This window comes from Sphaerodactylus townsendi, linkage group LG01, assembly GCF_021028975.2.
Source record: "Sphaerodactylus townsendi isolate TG3544 linkage group LG01, MPM_Stown_v2.3, whole genome shotgun sequence".
NCBI lineage: Eukaryota > Metazoa > Chordata > Lepidosauria > Squamata > Sphaerodactylidae > Sphaerodactylus > Sphaerodactylus townsendi.
Genome location: NC_059425.1, coordinates 32,329,652 through 32,352,790, shown reverse-complemented (window position 1 = coordinate 32,352,790; position 23,139 = coordinate 32,329,652). Strand labels below are relative to the sequence as shown.

The window sequence follows — 23,139 nt, the reverse complement described above, 5'->3', positions numbered from 1 at the left end:
GATGCAGTTCTTGGCAGTGAAAGGATCTCAGAAAACAAGAGTAGAGAATTCCGGTGTCTGAGATACTGGAGAGTCACCCGTCTGAGCAGACATTACTGGGCTAGAAGGATCAACAGTCCCACCCAGGAGAAGACAACTTTGCATGTTTATGCGTTCTAAATGGTAAATTGAAGGGTACACTCTGGATGTGACAATGGATATTGATTTGCTGAAGTAAAGAGTGTTACAGATAGCTCCCAAATGACTTTCTGTAGCCAAATTAATAATCTGAAGTATGCAGATCTCTGCAGTGCACTGTAAAATACCATGTTAATTCTAGCGTTATGTTGACTACAAGGGTGGAGAACCCCACTTATTTTGGTATTCAACAATATTTTGCAACCTCAGTTTTACATTAATGCCTCAAAAATATACTTGTTTGTTTTGAAATAAGACATTTGCCTTTGGTTAATGGCTCATAAGATTGAGAGAGGGGTCCAAAGATCCCCACATCCATCAGCCCCTGGTTGGCCACCACAAGTATCTGCAACTTGCATTCAGAGATAGTGGTGAATAATGGGGATGGAATGGCAGAAGCTCCGTATCAACACACTGTCTCTCCATAAGCCAGTAAGATGTATGTGCAGTGCTAGAGATAGTCAGTATGGGATTGGAACTGGACCAGGGAGATGCAGATACAAACAGCTCTTTCCCATGCAAGCACTACCCTCTGAAAAACCGGAAAGACACTGAGTGGTAACACCAGAAGGCATCTTTCATCCAACATACTTCACAGAATAATTGCAAGGATATTCTCAAATAACTATCAAACAACAAAAGGATGTTCCCCTGACCTCCTCAGAAGAAGAGGCAAATGTTTGAGTTTTAAAAGTAGATGTGCTATGTTGTGTGTTGAGTAACATGTCCACAAACACGCGTGAAAATTCACACTCAGGCTGAAAATATTGGAGTAATGCAGCATTACTACATTTTATATGCAAGTTATTTCCCAGCGTCTCCTATTACAAAAGTCAGGAAGGCATGCAGAACTGAAAACAGAATTTGTAAAAGAACAGGCTTTTCTCCTGAAAACTGAAACATTACCCTAGTAGATCATGCAACACACTTCTAACCATGACTATGAAAAATCTACAATCCTAAAATAACTTCCATGCTGCTGGTCAATGGAGAAGGGTTGTAACTCTACTAAAGCATATGCTTTACACGTATGGAGACTCAGGTTTGACTTTTGAGGACTCTTACTGGAGAGATTTTTCAGGGAGCAAAGTTATGAAAAAAAACAGTTGAGAAGAGCTGCAGGACTACAAGGAAGTCGACCCTGATGCCATGTAAAACACATTCTTATGGGACTACTTGTGGATTATCAAGCCACAAAAGGCTCTGTGACAACTGCACAAGTTATTAGAACCTGCCATGCACCATGTATAAGAGTGTCTGTATTAATTTTCTCTTATTATCTAAGGGGACAGGGAAAAGGTGCATACCAGGACTGGTCACGCTGAATCAGAACACCTGATTCCCAAGAAAAGACTGTTCAGCACACAAGGAAGCCAGCAAATGACACTAATACAACAAGCAAACTGCATGCCATCCAGCTCAAGCTCCGCTCCTTGTTCATAGCGTCAAGCATCACATTTTCTGTGTGCGTTCTTAACACATGGACTGAGCAGACACTTTAAAAGAGGTCTTCATCCTCCTAAAGCTTTTGCTGTTCTCTTCACCTTTTACCGCGTGCTGCTCCTCGCCTTCTTACCTTGAGTTCAAGCGTGCCAAGTAATTTCGTAAAAGGCGACCCTTTCTAACCACCCGTCCTAAGATCTGGCACTTGGGAGGCATTGAGAGACAGTCGGAAATCATATTTCCTCCCTATTCCCCAAGTCATGTAAACCAACTGGAAAAAGGGAGCAAGCATGGTTTTTAAAGGAATGTCAATAACGGGCAAGAAATGCAGGCGGCAGAAGAAAGTAAAAACCTTCCCTACCTAGGACCCCACGAGAAGCAGCCTTGCAGAATGAGAGGGGGTGAAAGAAGCCATGTCTGAGCAGCCCAGCTTTTCCCAACTCGCACAGACCACACAGTCCAGGACAAACCAGAAAGCAGGGGGGAAAACAAAGCTACCCAGCGCTTACCTTGCAGCTCCAGGGAGCCGAGCAGACACTAGGTAAGTAGAGACAAAGCTGTCGGAAGTGGAGAATAGCTCACATACGAAGAAACCGCAGGGAAGAAACAGCTTCCTCCAGACTCCTGCAGCATTGTTAAAAACCCCAGTGTGCAAGCAAACCCTACAGTGGCTTTTGCTCAGTGCATTGTGGGAAGCAGAGCCTTTTTAAAAGGGGAGAAAAATAGGATGAGGCGTCCCCTAGTGGAAACACAAGGACAAGGAAAACCGTATTTAAAAAAAATCATGAACAGGTTTGTCTATATAACAATATTTGAAGTGCAAAGTACAGAAGGGGTGTCTCCAAGTGGGGAGGGAGAAAAACAGGGCATGAGGAAGAAGCTTCCTTACTCTTCCCCTCCAGCTCCTTGAATGGACACAAGCCATGATAGGCTAAGCTTATATCTAGGAACTCCTTGCTCATGCAGAGAGGGATGATGGAGAATAGTCCCAACCCAGGAGATCTAAGGCAGCAATTACTTCTAAACAACTGCAACTACAAGTAAAGCTAGCATGTCCTAATTTAACAACATTCTGGAAAAATTCCAAGTGTAGGAATAGGAGTCTGCATGTTTTCACCTTGTCTTTCTTCCCTTGCTCAGCGTGAAATGCTTGAACAGAACACCTAGATTCTTTTTATTCATTTAGCACACTTTGTAATATTTTGAATGCTGTAGATCTGATCTCTGTAAAAACGACGTACCTATTTGGTCTCACTGTTTGAACAATGGTGACAGGAAGGGCAAAAGATAAGTTCGCCATCCCTAGCACACAATAACTCAAAATAGCAAAGCTGTAATAGATCGTCCCTGTGCTTGCTTGCTTTTAGAAGTGCAGCAGGAACCTCTGAACAGCAACGCAAGTATAGAGCATTAGACATGCAATTCAGCTCAGCAGGAGATACTTTCAAAGTTGTTGAGGGCAGTGGGAGTACCCTGTTTGTTTTTTTACACCCCTGGGGAACGAGGGGACGGGGGTAGCATTGCTAAGCAGTGATGTGGGAGGCCTACAGGGTTTCTCAAGCCTCCTAGGGGGCCAACCGGAAAGAACAGGGAAGGGCTTGTGAGCCTGTTCCTTCACACGAGGGTTGCAACATTGGTCCAACTTACTGGAGTGTTGCAATAATGTGTTCAGGGCAGTGGTGGGATTCAAATAATTTAACAAGCACCATTTTAACAACCGGTTCTGCCGAAGTGGTGCGAACCTGCTGATTCACTGGTTCAGGGTCTATGCGACATGTTCCCTTCCAGTATTACACATATGAAGGTATACCGTCTGAATTAGACCCGTGGTCTATCAGTTGTCTACTGTGGCTGGCAGCAGATTCATCCAGACTTTCAAGTCTTTCACCTCACCTGCTGCCAGACTTTTAACTGGAGATACTTGAGACTGAACCGAGGATTTCCTGCACTCAGAGCAGATGCTCTACCAGTAAGTCACAATTCCTCCCCTGTGCTGCTCACTAGCTGCACAGGGCAACCAACTAATAACCGGAAAAGCTGGAGAGGGTGATGAGTACCTATCAAGATCACTTTTTTAAAAAGTCAGCAGGTGTCTCTGCCTGCTTAATAGCCAGAGGATCTCGGATTAGTTGAGACCTGCCAGTTCCAAGCTCCTAGTGCTCTCTTGCTTTCATAGCCTGCACTTTACAGACAGGAGTAATGCATATTTACTTCTTCTCTCTTCCTGACCCATACAGGAAGGAAAGCCACCTGACGTGTAACCAAGCCACACCTTCCCCCACAACGTAGATCCCTACTAGCCTCATTCAGTTACAAATCAGGCAGTGTGTAAAGCAGTGCTCTGAAATAAGATGATGGCTCGTGATAGCATTCCATCTGTCTCTGTTTTCCACAAAGAACTCCTCTCTCAGGTTGCATCCAGCCAGTTTTTCCACTGCTGAAAAAAAGGTGTGTGGTGGTTCTAGTTGAGCTATGATAAGGATCATGTGACTCATATGAACAGAATCCATGTGAGATGGGCAAGGTAGGAAAGGGGGAATTAGGTGTGACGGGCTTTAAAAAGCTGTCTGGATCCAGCCTGGGTTGTTGTTTTTTTGTCTGTAGTCAGTGGAAAGGCAGCACACTGTGGTGGTGGTATACTCTAATTTGGAGAACTGGATTCCTCACTCCTCCACATGAAGCCTGCTGGGTGATGTTGGACCTGTCACAGTTCTCTCAGAACTCTCTCATCCCCACCGTTCTAGGGAGGGAAAGGGAATGTGATTGTAAATCAATCTGAAACTCATTAAGGTAGAGAACAGTGCGGTATCAAACTTTATCTTCTTCAATTGCTGCCCCTATTTTTGAGGGAGATTTGGGGTACAGTTTTTATTATTTGTGAGTCTTTTAGTGCATTTATAAACCCAGCTTGTGGGTTTAGTCGGGCAGAACTTGGACTAAATCTTGCAGTGATTCAAACAGAATAAAACATTTTTTAAAAAACTTTTTAATTTAGCAACATATTATAGCAACACAGAAGTTAGTAGAATAACACAACCATGGTCTTTTAAAGTGTAACAGTTAACAGTTCTCTCTTTACAGCTTGTCAACTCTAAAGTCCATTTCTTTCCTCTTGTTGGTGGCCCAGAAAATCTCCAGCTGAATAATCTGTGCACCGGCTTCAGAACTGAAGATCCCAGGAGAGCTCTCCACCAGACAAACACAGCCCTGAAACAATATTTCTAAATTTTACAATTCAGAACAGAAATCTCCCTCCCTTACTAGCAGAGGCATACCTAGGGGGACAGAGGGGGCCAACGCCCCAGGCACCACTTGTGAGGGTCACGTGAGGGGCACATTCAGCAGCCACTTCCCCCTTGTGCCCCTATCCACCTGCTGAATCCCATCATTGCTTATATCTCCCAATATATGCAGAACCCTTTAAACACAACAAAACCTTCCAATTTGGACAATGGCTATGGCACTGGGAAAGAAAGCGTTTATCCTACTTTCCTGTAATGTTTGCCCAGTATAAATTAGCATTCCTCAGCTGCTGTTAGCCCCAGAGGAAAAAAGGAATCAACAGCTCAGCCTATCTTTCCCTGCATTGGGCTTAACAGCAGTTTCATGTGTGTGTACCTTCCCCTCCCCAGTAGCATGGCCCTAATAAGGGTTGCCAGGTCTGGGTTGGGAAATACCTGAAGTTTGGGGAGTGGAGCCTGGAATTTGGGGAGAGAGAGTATAATGCCAAAGAGTTTTATCTTCCAAAGCAGCTATTTTCTACAGGGAAAATAATCTACGGTATGTTGTCTGGAGACCCATTTTAATTCTGGGAGATCTCCAGTTCCCACCTGGAACTTGGCAAGCCTAGACTTGATACAAATTAGCATACAATCAATGGAGGAAACCCCCTGAGCAACATTTGGAGAGGAGCTTGTAATGCACACAAAAGAAGAGCCAACAATTGCTTTCTGTCTGATGATTTTCAGTTTTAATTATTTTTTTCACTTTTCATTTCCCCCAATATTTGCATTTGTGTAGATGTGTGCAGGATATTACAATCAATTAATAACAAGTATTTAAACAATATATCCTAGAAAAACATAATTGTCCCAGAATACTTTGACTAAAGAATAAAACAATCCTCACCTGGCCAAGCATGTGAAACAGGAGGTCGAACACTTCATGGGGCCTCAGGCTACGTTATAAATTGCTGTCGGATCAATCTGGAGATATTGTCAAAGGCTGTGTGGCCGTGGTAGATCTTGTTCCTAACGTTTCGCCTGCATTTGTGGCTGGCATCTTCAGAGGTGTATCACAGAGAGAAGTCTGTGACACTTTAGGAACATTAGGAACAAGATCTACCAGACCACGGCCACACAACCTGGAAAACCCACAACAACCAATCTGGAGATAGTTATGATATCTGAATAGAGATGGTCTAACTAATTGGTGTGTGCCAGTTGGTAACAAACTGGCATTTAAAACTTGAGTTTGCAGCTGGTTCATTAGCCACACTTTGTGGTAATTAGGGTATGTTATGATATCTGAATTTACAAGCCACAGTTTCTTGAGGAGCGCAGTAGCACTCACCCTGGCAGTCTTCTGAACACCTGAAGATGCCTTACGTTGAGTCAGACCATTGGTTTATCCAGGTCAATACTGTCTATTCCGATGGCCAATGGCTCTTTCACGTCATCTGCTATCTGATCCTTCAAATTGCAAGTGCTGGGGATCGAACCTGGCACCCTCCACCTGCAAAGGAACAGGTAGATAGGCGTTAGGAATGTAGAGGGAGGGTTAGGTTAGTTAACTCATTTTGTGTATATTGTTGGGGTTTGTATTGTGTTTAGGATACCAGCTGTTATTAAGTTTGTAAAGTTTATTAGTGCCAGTTAATTGCTGCTACTATTGTAAGGGTTACTATTAGGTTTAATATGTCTAGAAGTTTAATAATGCTTAGAAGTTCGTACACAGTCGCCATCTGAGATGCAATGTTTGACTGATTTCATACGTTTATTGTTTATCCATTGCTGTATTGTTTTATTTCTTATATATTGCTACTGATGTTTGTTGTTTATAATGTTAAGTTTATTGTTGCTCATAATGCTGTTTTATAATGCTATGCTATTGTTGCTGCTGCTTGATTTTTTATTGCTGCTGCTATGTTTATTGATGCTTTATTTTGTTGTATCATGATTACTGATGTTTTGATATTTGAAATATTGGGACCAACATTCCTGGAGGACGACCTATTCTCTTACAAACCTGCGTGTTAGAGCATAGGTGTCAAATTCGCGGCCCTCCAGATGTTATGGACTACAGTTCCCATCATCCCCTGCCATCACATGGCTGGCAGAGAATGATGGGAAGTGTAGTCCATAACATCTAGAGGGCCACGAGTTTGACACCTATGGGTTAGAGCAGTGGCTCTCAACCTTCCTAATGGCACGACCCTTTAATACAGTTCCTCATGTTATGGTGACCCCCAACCCTAATATTTATCCGTTTTACAGATGGAGAACACTGATGCAGAGAGTCTTAGGTGACCCCTGTGAAAGGGTTGTTCGACCCCCAAAGGGGTCCTGACCCCCAGGTTGAGAACCACTGGGTTAGAGGAAAGTTGAGAGAGGGCTTTCTTGGTCTTGGCACCAAAAACATATATGGGCAACCCAGTCCAGGGTGGAGGGCAGATCCCACTCTGGAGCTGGCAGAGCCCTGGGCTGACCTGGGTGACCCTTTCACCAGCGCAAGGGGCAAATGCACCAGCAGAGGAGCAACTTACCCAGGCAGGTGGGCACCATGCAGTTCTGTGGCCCCTGACCAAGAAGCCTCTGTCCCAGCTGTCCCCCCAGGTTGTTGCACCAGTAGGGGCACGGGCAGGGCTGACCTTAATCAGCCTCCACCGTCCAGCCAGGCCCTGTGTGCTGGTGGAGCCACTGGCTGAGATACACCACCATTTTTGTGGTGTATCTTTATTTCCTGTTGTGGGGGATTTTCAGTCTTTGTTTGCTTTACTTTTGTGGGCTTCCTGCACTGTGAGAATCTTTGGAGGGGACAGGGCAATGCCAGAGTGGCGCCACTCTGGACTGGGCTGTAAGACTTTTTTTGTTTCATCTGGCATTCCCGCCTTCCTGTCCGATGTTTTAATGGTTGCTTTAATGTGTGTATATTTATTGTATTGATTTCAATTGTTTTAGTAACATTTTTTCTGTGGTTTTAATGGTTTTAAAGTATGTTTCCATTTTTTGAACGTTTAGCTGCCCTGATGTCCTTGATGAAAGCAGAAAGGTGGGGTATACGTTTAGCAAATGAATGAATGTATGAATCAATAGATGGTGCAAAGTATTCTGCATATTTTTGCTTTGCTACAAAAGACAGAAAGAGAATTGGAACCTTACACGGTGGACAGTGCCTTATCAAAACTTGCAGCCAGCATTCAGGAAGAAGCAGGTCTAAGGTGGTATTTAAAACCTTATTATCAGACCCCTGGAAAAGCATAGCTTGCGATTAAAAGGCTTATCGCTGCTATTTTAGGAAGATCAATAGTTCTATTATTTCACAGGTAAAACGGATGGCATTTTGTACATCCCCAATACAGGGATGAAGGAGACCCCAGAGGGAAGAGAATGCGTCACAAGATAATCCCCTAATGTGAGCCACATAGCCCTTTCCTTAATTTATATAGTTTAATAAAAAAGACCACAGTGCATGAAAAACAGAGAGTTGGACTGCGGAACAAAACAGTCCTTGTATAAAGAAATTATACCTGTCTGCAAGGAAAAAAAGCCTTTGTTATCTAATTAGATCAGAATGTACCCAGACAGGCAGTTTAAGAGCAGAGCCAGATCTGGGGAGGTGAGGGGTGTAGGTACTCTGAGAGGTGGGCAGAGAGGGAACAGTGGCAGGAAGTGGGGGAGGCTCAATTGCCTGGAAGAGATGTCTCATTCTGTTGTGTGCACCCATTACCCCAATCAAGCTGCTACCAGGAGGTGAGGGTGGTTCAGTTGCAAGGAAGAGACGGCTTGTTCCGCAGCATGCTGCCAGGAAATGGGGAAGGCCAAATTGCTCAGCAGAGATGGCTTGTCATTTATTTATTTATTTATTTATTTATTTATTTATTTATTTATTTATTTATTTATTTATTTATTTATTAAATTTTTATACCGCCCTATCCCTGAGGGGCTCCGGGGATGCAGCTGGCATACCCTGTTCCCAGAGGTGGGATCCAGCAGGTTCTCACAGGTTCCCGAGAGTAGGTTACTAATTATTTGTGTGTACCGAGAGGGGGTTACTAATTGGTGATTTTGCCACGTGATTTTTGCCTTAGTTACGCCCCTTCTCTCAGTAGTAGCGTGCAGAACTTGAAGCAGTCTAGCAGGAGGTGCACCGGCGTGCGTGGCAGCCTGCGCCTGCGTGCATTAGTTTCCCGCCCAAGGACTGGCGCAGTGGCTGCGTCCTTGCCACAGCCCTGCCCAAGAATGCTCTGCCCCCGGAATGCCTGTCCACGCCCCTGTTGTGCCCCGCCCAGCCCCATTGGCGCTACACCCCAGTTTGAATCCCATCACCATGGGAACCTGTTACTAAAATTTTTGGATCCCACCACTGCCTGTTCCCCCAGTTAGGCTGCTGCGAGAGGTGGGGTGGGGGACGGATAGGGAGACCCTGGGCCTCAGAGGGGAGTCACAGCCTTTGGTAAGGCAAAAACTGGGGTGTTAAGGCAAGTCTATGGTGAACAAAGAGGAGGGGGAGCTAAAGGTTCCTGAGGAGATATTAAAAGTTGTCAACTAGTTATATATAGTGGAAAACATATACCCCCAGACAATCTTGGCCTTACTAATCTTCCTCCTTCCCTCAGCCAAGGCACCCTCTGCTCTTCCACCTACAAGATCTACAAAATTCCTTGTCTTCCTGCACCCACCCACCCTTCTTTCAAGGACCACGTATTGACAGTGGCCATGGAAGACTTGGGCGTGTGGGACTTCTGAGGAGGCGTAGGGCATGTTGTAAACACTCACAGGAGAAGAGTTTTGGAGGCTGGTGACCATTAATGGTTTAGAATGCCCGATTTGCACCCTCTTTCCTACAAACCTGGAGCAGCCTGGAGTTGAATGGGGTGGAGGGGAAGAGGACAGGTTGTTCTTTTGCCTACTTCCCTCCCCCCCTCCCATTGCTTTAAAACTTGGAGTTGTGTTTTGTTTTGCCAAAGGCCATGAGTAGACCTGCCCCCTCAACTGATAGGCATCACCTTTCCAAAGAGTCTGATTTTATACCTTGGGAAAGGAGAAGGGAACAAGGCCTGCTCACGTGCATTATGTGTGCTGTCCAGTCGCTTGTGACTTATGAATCAATGACCACCCAAATGTCCTCTTGTATTTTATTTTTATTTAATTCTGTTTTTAAACAGCTCTCCCCTATCAATATGTTATACAGAATTAAAACATCTACTTAAAACTTCAACTCTTGTTAACAGCCTTGCTCGGGTCATATAAGCTGAAGTCTGTGACTTCCTTTATTGAATAGTGAGTCTTCTGCTTTTCCTACTGTCTTCAACATTTCCTGGCATTATTATGTCTTTTCCTCCAAATCTTCTCCAGTAACAAATGTACAGATGCTTTAATTTAGTCATTTCTGCTTCTAGCAGCATAATTACCAAATAAAGCTTTTCTTGGGCTGTACTTTATCAGGCTGTGAAGAAGCATGAGATGTGTTTTCTGTTTCCCATGCCAAAATGATGTCTGGTGTATTTAAAAAGATGACCTGGAAAAGGCTTGGCCGAAACACTTTCTCCTTAGGTTGAGTTGTTATGTGTGCAGAGGGGTTGAGGGAATATTCAAACATTATAGATAAAATATTGTAAAAGTATAATTATTAATTAACAGTTCATAGAGGTCAACATAATTAAAAGAGTTGTAGATTGTTTATTTTGATTGTTTGTGTTGATAAAGCCCATTGTGGGGAAAAATACAAAAGGGCTCTAGAAGAAGAGTTTGGATTTATATCCCCTTTCTCTCCTGTAAAGGGGCTTACAAACTACTTTCCCTTCCTCTCCCCACCACAGACACCTTGTGAGGTAGGTGGGGCTGAGAGAGTTCTGAGAGAATGGTGACTAGTCCAAGATCACTCAGCAGGAATGTAGGAGTGGGGAAACAAATCCAGTTCACCAGAAGACTCCACTGCTCAGGTGGAAGAAAGGGGAATCAAACCCAGATCTTCAGAGTCCACCTGCTCTTAACCACTGCACCACACTGGGTCTCCCTAGAAAACGGGATCTTTCTATTATTATTATTATTATTATTATTTATTATATTTATAAACCGCCCTCCCCCGAAGGGCTCAGGGCGGCGAACAAACAAATAGATAGAGCACAAATAAAATCAAAATTTTTAAATAGTTATTAAATATGGCTCTATAAGTTAAAATCGACCCCCATTAAAATGCAGCATCTATCAAAATTACCGATTTTTCTAGAAAGCAACGGCACCATTTAGTGGGCCCACTTGGTGGGGCCCGCCCAGTGGTGGGATCCACAAATTTTAGTAACAGGTTCCCATGGTGGTGGGCTTCAAACTGTAGCGTAGCGCCAATGGACTGGAGGCTGGGGCGGGGGGGGCCAGTGGGGGGGGGGGGGGGGGGGGGGGATGGGGGCGTGGCCAGGCGATTCCAGGCGGGGGAACTTGCATTTCCCTGGGCAGGGCGCTGTGGCAAGGGCGCTTAGCCACTGCGCCAGTCCTTAGGAAGCGAGGAAATATGAATGCCGCGCCAGGCGCGCAGGCTGCCACGCATGCTGGTACACCTCCTGCTAGACTGCTTCAAGTTCTGCGCGCTACTGCTGAGAGGAGGGGCGTAACTAAGGCAAAAATCACGTGGCAAAATCACCAATTAGTAACCCCCTCTCAGCACACACAAATAATTAGTAACCTACTCTCGGGAACCTGTGAGAACCTGCTGGATCCCACCTCTGGGCCCGCCTCCTCCTCTTCTCTGGTTCCCCTGCCACCCAGCACATGCAAGTGTTGGTCTCAGCTCCTTTTCCTAGGCACTGCTGCTGCCCAGTTTGTCTCCATGGTGTGGGAGGGTGACAGGCAGGCAGGCAAATGATGGCAGGCTGGGTTAATGTTTTCTGCTGCTACTGCCACCACTGCTTGTAAGGCTGTTTACGGCCACCAGCAGTGCTACTGCTGGTGCCGCCGCCTGCCTCCCTTCCCTTCTGCCAGCGCGATTTCCTTGTGACTGACGACTCTCAGCCAGAAAACTTGTTGGCAACAACTCACTTTTTAACGAACTGAACAGGCGTGCAAGCAGCCACCCCCACCAGTTGCACGCCTGCACAGCTCTTTAAAAAGTAAGCCGACACTAGTATGCCTTGCCTTTTATATAATAGGATATAAAAAGAAAAAACTATGGATATAATACATGGGTGAGTCATTTCATTGTTCTTCTGGCCCTGTTTAAGAGGCTGAAAAATTATGCTCACTACCAGCAAAGTACCCTACTACCCTAACATGAGACAGCGACCTTGGGGAGCAGAACTATGTCATCATTAAATGTCAATGAGCGACAGACAGGCAGATCTGTCCTGTGGAGCATAATACATTGGGGTGTTCTTCTGCAGAAAAGTCTCTTGGACAAACCTCGTTCAAACAAACCAGAGCTACAAACATATTACTAACCAGTGTTCACAGATTTTCTTCCTCTCATTTCCGTTTGCATGTATCAAGAACACTGCCTTTCTTGGATCCAGATTTCTTCCAGATTTGCTTTAAGATTGTTACAATCAGTTTAATGTATTAGGGGCACATGAAACAGGTACCATACAACCCTCACCCCCTGGACAACAGGTAAGCACAGTCACGTATCCATCCAGTAAAAGCATCTGTGAATTGTACCCAAGCATTAAAATGTATGCTTGTTGAGAAGAGAGAGGAAAGCATGAATTAAATGTAGCCTTAGTTCATCAAGATTATTTGCTATTTGGGTTGGGTTCTTTATTATTTGGAGAATTTATATGCTCTTTAAGATGGCCCACAAGTGAAAAAAATACCATAACCTGTAAAATAAAAGCATGAATGATCAATACTTTTTTAAAAAAGCTATCTAGGGGCCTAAAGGAGCATCAGTCATATATTGGGTCAAAAAATCCCATGATACTGTCTTCAGGATAAAAGCAGACCATAAAACAAACAACAAACAGACAAACCCTTGACTAGAAGCTTGGATAAAAAGAAATCTTTGGGACTGGCTCCTAAAAAACGCTAAGGTAGATGCCAGATAATCTTCAAGGGGGAGGGAATTCCAAAGATAAGGTACCACCAGAGAAAAAGCTCTGTCACTTGTCATCACTTACCTCAGCTATGCAGTTGAAGTTCAAAGAACAGGACTTGGGAGGCAGGTCTTCACTAACAAGTTGGAATACATCTGGAGACCATTTTTAAAGCTTTTTTTTGTAGCTGACAAAGCTAAGCTGCTGCGTGCTGCTTGTTTTCTGACAAATTCTGCTTAAATCTAGCCAAGATTTTTTTTTATTTTACGGTCCTAAATGCACCTAGGAAGCCACATCTCTCACACAGTGTGCTTGTTGCACATTTTCTTTCCATCCTGTTGGATCCTGTTGGATCTAGTATTCTCACATTTCTAGAACCAGGGGGCATACATTGAAAATACTGGAGGGAAGAATTAGGACAGGAGGTGGTGATGGCCACTTACCTGGATAGCTTTAAAAGGGGCTTGGATAGATTTATGGAGGAGAAGTTGATTTATGGCTACCAATGTTGATCCTCCTTGATCAAGATTGCAAATGCCTTAACAGACCAGGTGCTCGGGAGCAGCAGCAGCAGAAGGCCATTGCTTTCACATCCTGCATGTGAGCTCCCAATGGCACCTGGTGGGCCACTGCGAGTAGCAGAGAGCTGGACTAGATGGACTCTGGTTTGATCCAGCTGACTTGTTCTTATGTTCTTATGTTCTTATCACTTGCCACTTTGGTTTGCCTCCTTGGTAACCCACTCTATACTATGTTGGTTTGGGGGCGGGTGGATAGGTGGGAGTGGGGTTGTGCTTGTTTTAATGGGATTTTGTTGCTGTTTTAATTGTTATGTTTTATTCATTACATTTTTATTGTGTTTTTAATTGGTTTTTTTAACCTTTGGAAGCTGCCTGGAGTCGCTAACATGAGGTGGGGTATAAATATAATAAATTAATAAATAAAATAAATAAATAAGGCTTGCCTGTCTTCAGGTGGTATCTAGAGATCTCCTGTGATTACAACTGATCTCCAGGCAACAGAGATCAGTACACCTGGAGAAAATAGCCACTTTGGAAGGTGGACCCTATGGCATGATATCATATTGTGGTCATTCCCCACCCCAAACCCCACTCTCCTCAGGCTTCACTTTCCAAAAATCTCCAGTCCAGAGCTAGGAAACTTACCTCCATCCCTGGCTTCTGCTTGACCTTTGAACCAGGAACATCTTTTATGTTAAGGTACCCCTCCCCATAAGGACTCCACAGTCACTGTAAGTATATGCTACTTCCCTTCTTGTAAGACTCAGAAGCTTTTAGAACGAATATTCACCTCACCCATTTCTTAGTGACATGAAAAGAACCTGGAGTCACCAATGTGGGGTTCTAATTTCAGGGACCTCTTTACCCTCCAATGTATCCACAGAGGAACTCCTGGATCTGCCCAGGAATGTTGCAGATAAGACTGTCACCTCTATCAAAGGCTGGAATCAACTGGATATTGTGGGTTTTCCAGAGTGTGTGGCCATGGTCTGATGGCTGGGATCTTCAGAGGCTTGTCAAGATGCTAGCCAACTCGGTATTGAAAAATTCCTAGAGGTTTGGCAGTGCAGTCTGGAGACAGTAAAATTTGGGGAAGGGCCACTGGGGGGGTATAATGTCTACCCTCTGAAGCAGCTATATCCTGCAAGGAAACTGATCTCTGTAATCTCTGGAAATCAGTTTGGATTCTGGGAGAAGATCAGGTCCTGGGGGTTGCCAAGTTCCTGGCTATAATCTAAAATGCCCAAGTAGATCACACATTGTGTGTCTTCTATATTCTCCCACACAGAGATAGTTTGTTCTAGTCATGTCGCTGCTGTGAATGTAGAAGCATTTACAAGGTAATGGAGTTTCCATATGGGAGTATTCTCCATGTTATTCCCCCTCATACACACCAAATACCCCCTTCCACCTCCAGTATGGTTTTTGCTTACTTGAAATGTTAGTAGCTATTTCCCTATAGGATATTTTAAAAATAGCAGCCTACAAGCCTTTCGGTGCTGGGGGACGGGGTAATGGCAGGAATGAGGGGAAATGGTTCCAGATGTGGGCGGGGAGATGAGGAAATCCATACTTTCCCATTCCACCCTTTTTCCAAACCCTTTTTGGATTAGGTATGATTTTTTTTTATTTTCAGGAAAAATTATCTCAAGACAGGTTTGAGAAAACCTGCACTACATTCCAGGAAAACCCGAAAGGTTGATGACCACTCCGATGATGTTGTGAGGAAGCTCCAAAAAGAGAAGGAGCTAAAAGGCCTGCCTATAGACGGCTTGAGCTGCCCTTTCAATTTGATGCTGCCTATTTCCAGAGGCCTCCCCCGCACCCCATTCCTGAGCGAGCTCGTTAAAGGATATTAATGATACCGCAGTTCAATGCAGTGGCTGGTGCCGCCTCCTTATTTCAAGCCCACAAGCAGTTTTATGGGAGTTTCTATATGCTGTTTTGTTTTCACTTTAACAGGCAATTAACTTGGATTTTAAAGAGTTAGTGCCATTGCCTGAAACAAAACAAAAAACCATCTCCCGGGCTGCTCCTCCTTTATGCCATGGCTCCCACAATGATGTGGATTATCACTCTCGCCTCTCCCGTCCATTCATCACGCTGATAGAGTGCCAAATACCCACTGTGCAAAGCAGAGGAGAAATTAAAGGCCATAAACTCATGTCTCCACGTTTGGCTGCAAGAAGCAACGTACTGGCTTATGTGAGTAGTGCAATTCCAATTAAAACCGATTGTTAAAGATCATCAGCAAGAAGCCACATCTGCATATCATCTCCTCTCTGTAATTAGGGTATAAGCAGATCACTCTTCTCTTGCAGTTCTAATCTTTCAGTAACATTAAACCTCAGTTGTAAATGCCATTTTGGTGTTCCATCTAGTTATAACTTCTCCTCTCCAAACCAGCAGCCTGGAGTTAACCAAGCATCTGATAACAGAGACATCCTTTTTCTGTATTAAAAGTATGGCCTCATTTTACTAGTATCTCTGTTTCTGTCTTTTTAATTCGAACCCAGTCCCTGCCAGATCCTAGTCTAATACTCAAACCATTACACCACCCATCCTAAAAAGGTATCTTGCCCAATCATGTTTCTGGGTCAATTGCTTATTTTTGCTATACCTCCAGATTGGAAGAAGCTCTGCTTAACAGCAGTGATTCATGCAAATAAAGAAATTCCTCTGAGTGCAGGGAATTCAATTGTGGCCCTGTTTAGTGAGTGATTGAACAACCCAGTCGTTATCTGATGCGATCACAAAATGGAGACTAATTGAACGGAAGAAAGTCTAGAGCACTGACTTGAGAAGAGACCCAGGATCAAACTACACCTGATGGTAGAAGCCCAGATGTATCCTTAAAAAATTCGAGAGGAGGGGATGTAGATCTGAGGCATGGTGATGTGAAAGGGGGTCAACTCCATTTGCTCTGATTCCTCAACTGGAAATTCCTCTCCTGCCAAGCATTTTTAAACCCCAACAGAATAAATAGATAGACACAATCCAAGGTGAATCCAGCGTAACTCTTGTTTTGAACTCTCCCTTGCTGTCAGTATGATAGGCCTCTGAGAGTCCTCTGTGACCAGATACCGGAGATGAGTAACTATGTCTCTGCCAGATAACAACACCTATTAACATTTTAATTGAAAATCCAGCAGGGAAGAGAAAGGAAGACAACATATATATAAGCCCTTTCCTCTAGTGAAACTGCCTCTAGACAGCACAGCAATTAAGTAACTCAGAAAACCGGATAAGATAGAAGGGGGCAAACCATTAGGTGGTACACAGGGATTGATTACACAGCAACTGACATGCAGGTACACAGATACTTCCTGTCTTGCTAAGAGAGTTGTACACATTTAAAATGGCATTCTTAAGGTCAAGTTGATCTAACAAAATTCCTTTGGGTGCATTGGAAAGCCTCTGAAATGGCAGCAATAGTGGTAAAAAAGCCCTACATCTCTGCTACTACTGTGTCAGATGAATCACAACAATTGCAGTTGTTTAGGGTAATCCATCACCCTTAAATCTGAATCTCAAGCTGATGTGATTTGTCCACTACTTGTGGTGTTTTTACAAGCAGTGGCTCTTTGTTGATAAAATGTCCACTATTGACTGTGATGTAGAATCCAGTTTGGTGACAGATCATGCAACAGAGGGGTCTGTATTTTTGCTATACCTCCAGATTGGAAGAAGCTCTGTATATTTTTCTGACGCATTGTTTCAGCATGCTATCCCTGACAGATGTAATCAGAATCTTGGGTGCTGTGAAATCTACTATGTAACTTGGACTCCTGCACTTCCTGTTTTTTACAATCTCTAAGGAACAGGATGAGGGTCTTATCAAGAAAAAATATCACTTTCCTGTCACAGGAAAATTTCACAAAGCCTCCAAAGGAGACAGCAATTCATCCACTGCTGAAGAAATGCTTGAGAAATGGCTTTTGGACAATTCTCAGTCAGTTTCTAACGTTCCTGTTTTAAGGCAAAGTATTGGAGCAAGTAATTGACAGAGCAGCTCCCTGGTTTCTGAATGACACATTTGCCTTTTATCTTTGGCTTCAGATCTGAGATGGCTTTGGAAGTTCTGATCTCCATTTGCAGATAGATTAAGGGAAAAAATTCGCTGTTCATCTTGCTCAGTGTTTCTACTACCTTTGATATGGCTGTCCACTCAGTGTTGTAGAAAGTGTTTGGAATACAGAGTGGAAAGTAAGGGGACAGGACTGAAACAGTTTGGATTCTTTCTTTTTTTCTGGCTGACAAACCTACTTCATGGGATTTAGACTGGGGTTCCATGCTTTTGAACATCTGTATAAGACTTTTACATTAGATCATCTGCAGCTTTCAACTAAAACGTCGTCAATATGCTGGGGATATCCAGTTATTCACCTGCCAGAGGGGACATATGGGGACAAATGTCCCCAGTGCAGGCAATTTAATCATGTGGAGGTGGTGGAAAATCATCCCCACACCCCTCCTCCTTCCCCCACCCCGGGCCAGCCAGCATGGTGGGCATCAGTATGTGCAACACTGCACCTGCTCATCACCATGTGAAAGGTAGCAGGCACCCCAGTGGCTCCAGCGAGGGGGTGGGGAGGGCTGGGCTGGTGCCTCCTCTTCCTCCTTCCCCACTGCTTGGAAAGGAGGGAAGGGGCCGCTGCTGGAGCTCCACACTGTTCCCCTCCCAACAGCCCGGCTGCTTGGAAAGGAGGGAAGGGGCTGCTGCTAAAGCTCCAACAGCACCTGCACCGTTTCCCTCCCCTCCAAACAGCTGGAGTTCCAGCAGTGCCTGCGCCGCTTCGCTCCCCTCCGAGCAGTTCGGAAAGGAGGGAAACGGCAACTGCTGGAGCTCCAGCAGCCCCCCTGCAGTTTCTCTTCCCTCCAAGCAGCTTGGAAAGGAGGGAAACGGCCGCTGCTGGAGGCACCGTTGCGGCAGTGCAAGTGGAGGGCGCTCTTGGAAGCACCATGGGGAAGACTCACTGATCACATGGGGGGCAATTTTGTGCCCCCCACATGACCAGATGCCGTGCGCCAGTGACATTGGGTATTCCATGTCACCGGGTTGATATGCCTCTGCAGCACAAGCAAGGGTTCTTTCTGGTTCCACCTGACCTTCCCTGCACTACTTTCTTTCAGACATTCTTCTGTTGTAAAAACAAGCCTCTCTCTCTTTCTCTCTCTCTCTCTCTCTCTTGCAGCAGCAGCAGCAAGAGAGACAGTTTGTGCGTGTGTGTGTGTGTGTGTGTGTGTGTGTGTGTGTGTAGGGGAAGGGAGGGGAGGGGAAGAGAATATTGGCAAGATCTTTAAGGCTGTTGATGGGCAGAGTTAAGAGAAGCAGCAAAAGGAGAGGCTAGTTGAGACAGTGCGGGGCAAGTAGGGGGCTGCTTTTTGTGTAAACAGAGAAACGCAAGGGGAGCCCCCTGCAAGCCCACTGCACAGGGAAGAGTTCTGAGGAAAGAATTTTCTCAGTGTAATCCACCTTGAGTCTCAGGCCATATCTGCATGGTGGCAAAAGCGGCAAAATAATTTATGCCAGTGGAGCCTCGGGATCGATCACACCAGTGGTTCTCAACCTGGGGGTCAGGATCCCTTTGGGGGTTGAATGACTCTTTCACAGGGGTTGCCTAAGACTCTCTGCATCAGTGTTCTCCAACTGTAAAATGGATAAATGTTAGGATTGTTAGGATTGGGCGTCACCACAACATGAGGAACTGTATTAAAGGATCCCGGCAATAGGAAGGTTGAGAACCACTGGATCACACAGTCCCATGCAGGCGGTCCTGAAGCTGCCATAGGCCGCAGGGGCTCTGTATGGAGCTGCCTCCGGTTTGTTTTGTTTACTTATCTTTTCTCCCTGAGAAGCTCTGGACAGAGGAAGGAACATGCCCATGCTGCCCTCCGACCCCTGGAGTTCAAAGGGCAGCTTGGGGGTGTTTCTCCCGCCCTCCGGAGCTTTGCAGGGAGCAAAGATAGGTAAACAAAACAACCAGAAATGCCTAAAAGTAGTACCCTCACGCCAGTGCGCTTCACACGTTGCTGGCAGGAATACGCTGCTTTCTAAAAAAACTCACTCATTGAGCGAGTTTTGAAAGCAGCTTTTTCCCGCTGGGGGGGGGGGTGAGCACAGTGCTGCTGCGCTGCACCAGCAGCAGCTGTGCGAACAGCCCCTCAGGAACAATGTTTTACCGTCCCTAGGGTGCTGTTTTTGGCCCGTGTAGAAACAGCCTCAGTGAGAAAGAAGGTCCATAAAATAAATAGCCATTGGAATATAATTTAAACACAACCTACAAACAAGATACAGACCATGCTGCATATTTAAAAATAGCATGGTCCTTCCAGAGAAACAGAGGATATATTTCAAATTTTTAAAGTAACTGTTTTCTAAATAAATGAATCAATTGATAGCCATGGTCAGGTGGATATTAACTATGGATTCCTACAGGAAATAATGCCATTCTTTCATGTAAAATATATATCCATATCTGACAATAGGGGACAGTTTCTGGCATAGTCAGACCAGCAGTTCTGAGACTGAAATCTCTCTCTGGGGCCATTAGGAAGGCAACACTATAAATCACAGTGTTCAATATCCTTCATCATGCTTAAGGAACACAAATAGCATTGATGAGCTAAGGGAACTTTAGAGTATTTGTCACCACCATAAATTGATGATATTCAAAACCTTATAAATTCATTCCTAAAGAAAAGAAAAAATGTATTTTATTAGCTTGGATCCTATGAATGAATCCCACAAACCTAGGATAGTCTCTGTAACAAAGTATGCTTCCTCTTCCTGTAAAACTTCCTTCTGTGCAAGATTAGTGCTTTTCAGTGAGTTCTTATGCAAATAGAGTTTTAGCAGAAGATGAAGCAAACTCCGCAGTGAAGACTGGTGAACACAGCAATCGTTCATAGGATCCAAGACATAGTCTTCATTCAATCTGAATAATGTATGCCCCTCACTTTTCATCTTCCAGTGTTACTAAGGTAACTTCCAAAATTTACGGAGAAAAAAAAGTCATGAAAACAGTCATGCACAGAATCTGTGTTAAAGTCAACCAAACTAGCCAGAAAACTCAGTACAGCAGCAAAGAGAAAGTCTGAAATCTGAATCCCTGCATATATATATATATATAAGTCTGGGAAGAAGTCTGGGAAGAAAAACCGGTCAGACAAATTTCCATGGGGTGGGAATTCTGCGTTTAACCCCTGTTCTAAGAATGGGATGACCCAGAAAGGGGTGGAGTCTGAAAAGAAGGAGAAGGCTGCAGAACTCTTGAGGTTGGAGGAAGCAAGGCTACCAGGCGGGGACCTTGACTGATTTTTATAAGCCCTTAACACCTTGTTTAAGGTAACTGCAATGTTGTTGGGAACTAGTGGAAAGGGAGTTGTTTATTTTTTTTTTTTGCTATATTGTAAATGTTAGAATTTATTGTTTCAGGGTTTTTGTGCATGTAAATGGTGAGAGTTTTTCTGGGGACCTTCAACATCTTGAATCCAGTTCACCAAGCCTTTACTTGTCTCCATGAGCCAACCACCAGCAGGAAGAATGGACTTGGTGTTATCAGACTGTAATTAGGACTTGGAATGAAACTTGAACAGGAGCCTGAAGTGTTAAGTTAAATGTTAATGTTTGATAATTGTCATATGTTAAAGAAAGTAAACCATTTTGTTTAAAAATTTAGTTGTTGCAAACTTCTTCCAAGTTCTGCCCCACGGAACCCACAAGCTTACATGCGCATGAGATGCCATCAAGAGAAGACCCTGCCTTTAGTGACTGTCCACCTTGTTTCAAATGATGACAGGCTGTGGCTCAGTGCTAGATCATCTGCTTTGCATACAATAAGTCCCAGGTTCAGTCCCTGACATCCCCAGGTAGCAGGTGGTGAGAAAGACCTTTAACTGAGACTCTGGAGTGCTGCTGCCAGTCAGAGTCAACAATACTGATCCTGATAGATCAAATGGTCTGACTAGAGTCAGTAGTATCAGACTACACACTATAGTAATAGTGTCACTATCACACATACCTGATATCACTGATATATGATAGTATATCACAGATATATGATAGTATATCACTACTATATCACTACTACAAATCACACTTCCTACTTCTTCCAAAAGAAAGACCTTTTTCTTTTGGGGAAGGCAGCTTCATGTGTTCATGAATTGGATGGTTACGGAGAAGGTTGCAGCCTGATGGTGATGTTTGAAGTTGGCATGCCATCTCAAAAATGGAGTGCAAAGCAAGCACAGATATATCTTGAGAATCCATCCCAGAGTTTATACGAAACAGAGAGAATAAGCATAGTTTATTCAATGGATGCCCATGCAGTGCAGACGAGATCAATAAACACTTCTCATTACAAGTCTCAGTGCTTTGATTTAACAAGAAGCCAATAACTAGATGCTCAAGCTGAGTTTGAAGTGCGACTCTTTCTTCCCTTCTTACTCAGCTAAACAGTAGGAGAGAGACACAAATGCAGCAGGAGATGCAGGTGTATGCCTTGCTGCCTTTGCTCAACGACATCCCTCCTCACCAAGTTGATCCCATTGTCATGAAGCAGTGAAGATGCAGCTAGAACCAAGTAGGAAGGAGGCAGGGAATGAAACTAGGACCTGGGGATGTTTTAAGCATACATATTCTTAACATATCTCTACTGACAACTGCACCCTCTCCATTCTGTGCTGCACAAATTTGGAGATCTGGATTGTTAGGCCTATGCATCTTGTCTGACCCATCTTGAAATTAGGGATGCTCAAAACTACACCAGTGCAGCTCACTGTTGTGCAGGAACTCATTTTTATTTGTGCAGTTGGGCTGTTCATGAGCAACTCCAGCCTGTTCTGTGTGATACTTTAAACACATTTGAAAAGTGAGATGCAATCAGGAGCCGTTTATACATGCTATGATGGAATTGCTCTACTTTCATTTATATAATGGTCACAAATTTTTGGCACATAAAAAGCATTTTGAAGTACAACTTTAAATGGTTTTATTTGACTCCTTTGAGGGGAATATAAAGGTCAGGCTATAAAGTACCATGAATGTGGATTGTAACAAAACCACAGTAATGCGGAACTTATGATGGTGATATGCAAGAAATATTTTGTAATTCAAGGTGTATCTAAGGTGGTTCACCAACAAAAGATGGTATTTTTGTTAAATGCTGTGCCTGATTTCTCTGGGTCGTCACTGCATTTTTTTCAGAAACACCAGCTTTTTCAAGCAGTCATACTTTAGTTGGGAGATTTAGGAACATAGATGCAATTTCCCAGGTTTTTTTTCTCTTTAAACTGGACAGGGTCCACTCTTTTAACTAGAGCTGTTTCCTGTTAAATGCTTATGGATCACTCTCTCAATACTAAAGCTATTTCCTTTTATAACTTGTTATGGATACTTTCTGATCCTAAACTGGGGATTCCCAGTATGGGTGGTACTGCCCCCTGGAGGTGGGGAAAACATCAAGGGGGCCTGTGAAAAATTTTGGGGCAGTGGGGGGCAATGAGGAATTTTGGGGCAGTAGGGGAACAGAAGCAAATTTTGGGATGGTAGCGCTCCTGCTGCCCAAGCCTAGGCTCTGGCCTGCTGGTATCTATGGAGATGAAGGCCTTGCAAAGGAGCAGCAAGCAGCAGGCTGGCAGCCTTTGCCTCCATCCATCTTGACATCTATGAGTGAGTTGACAGAGATAGCAAGAAAAGTATGTATGTGTGTGTGTGTTTGGAGGGGGGGAAATGTATTATCAACTTTGCATTAA

The 23,139-nt window shown here is 44.2% G+C and overlaps 1 protein-coding gene across 5 annotated transcripts in view; it reads right to left on the bottom strand.

The window, feature by feature from the left end:
- EXTL3 (exostosin like glycosyltransferase 3) overlaps positions 1-2,282 on the bottom strand; it is a 178,447-nt gene extending 176,165 nt beyond the window's left edge. For 4 of the 5 annotated variants that reach the window (XM_048517072.1, XM_048517103.1, XM_048517064.1 and 1 more), the window contains exon 1: positions 2,130-2,282. The gene's annotated coding sequence lies outside the window, so the exon portion shown is untranslated. Of the gene's footprint in view, positions 1-1,981; positions 2,003-2,129 lie in introns of those variants that run through there. The other variant, XM_048517089.1, reaches the window with a different exon arrangement.
- Positions 2,283-23,139: the final 20,857 nt, after the last annotated feature.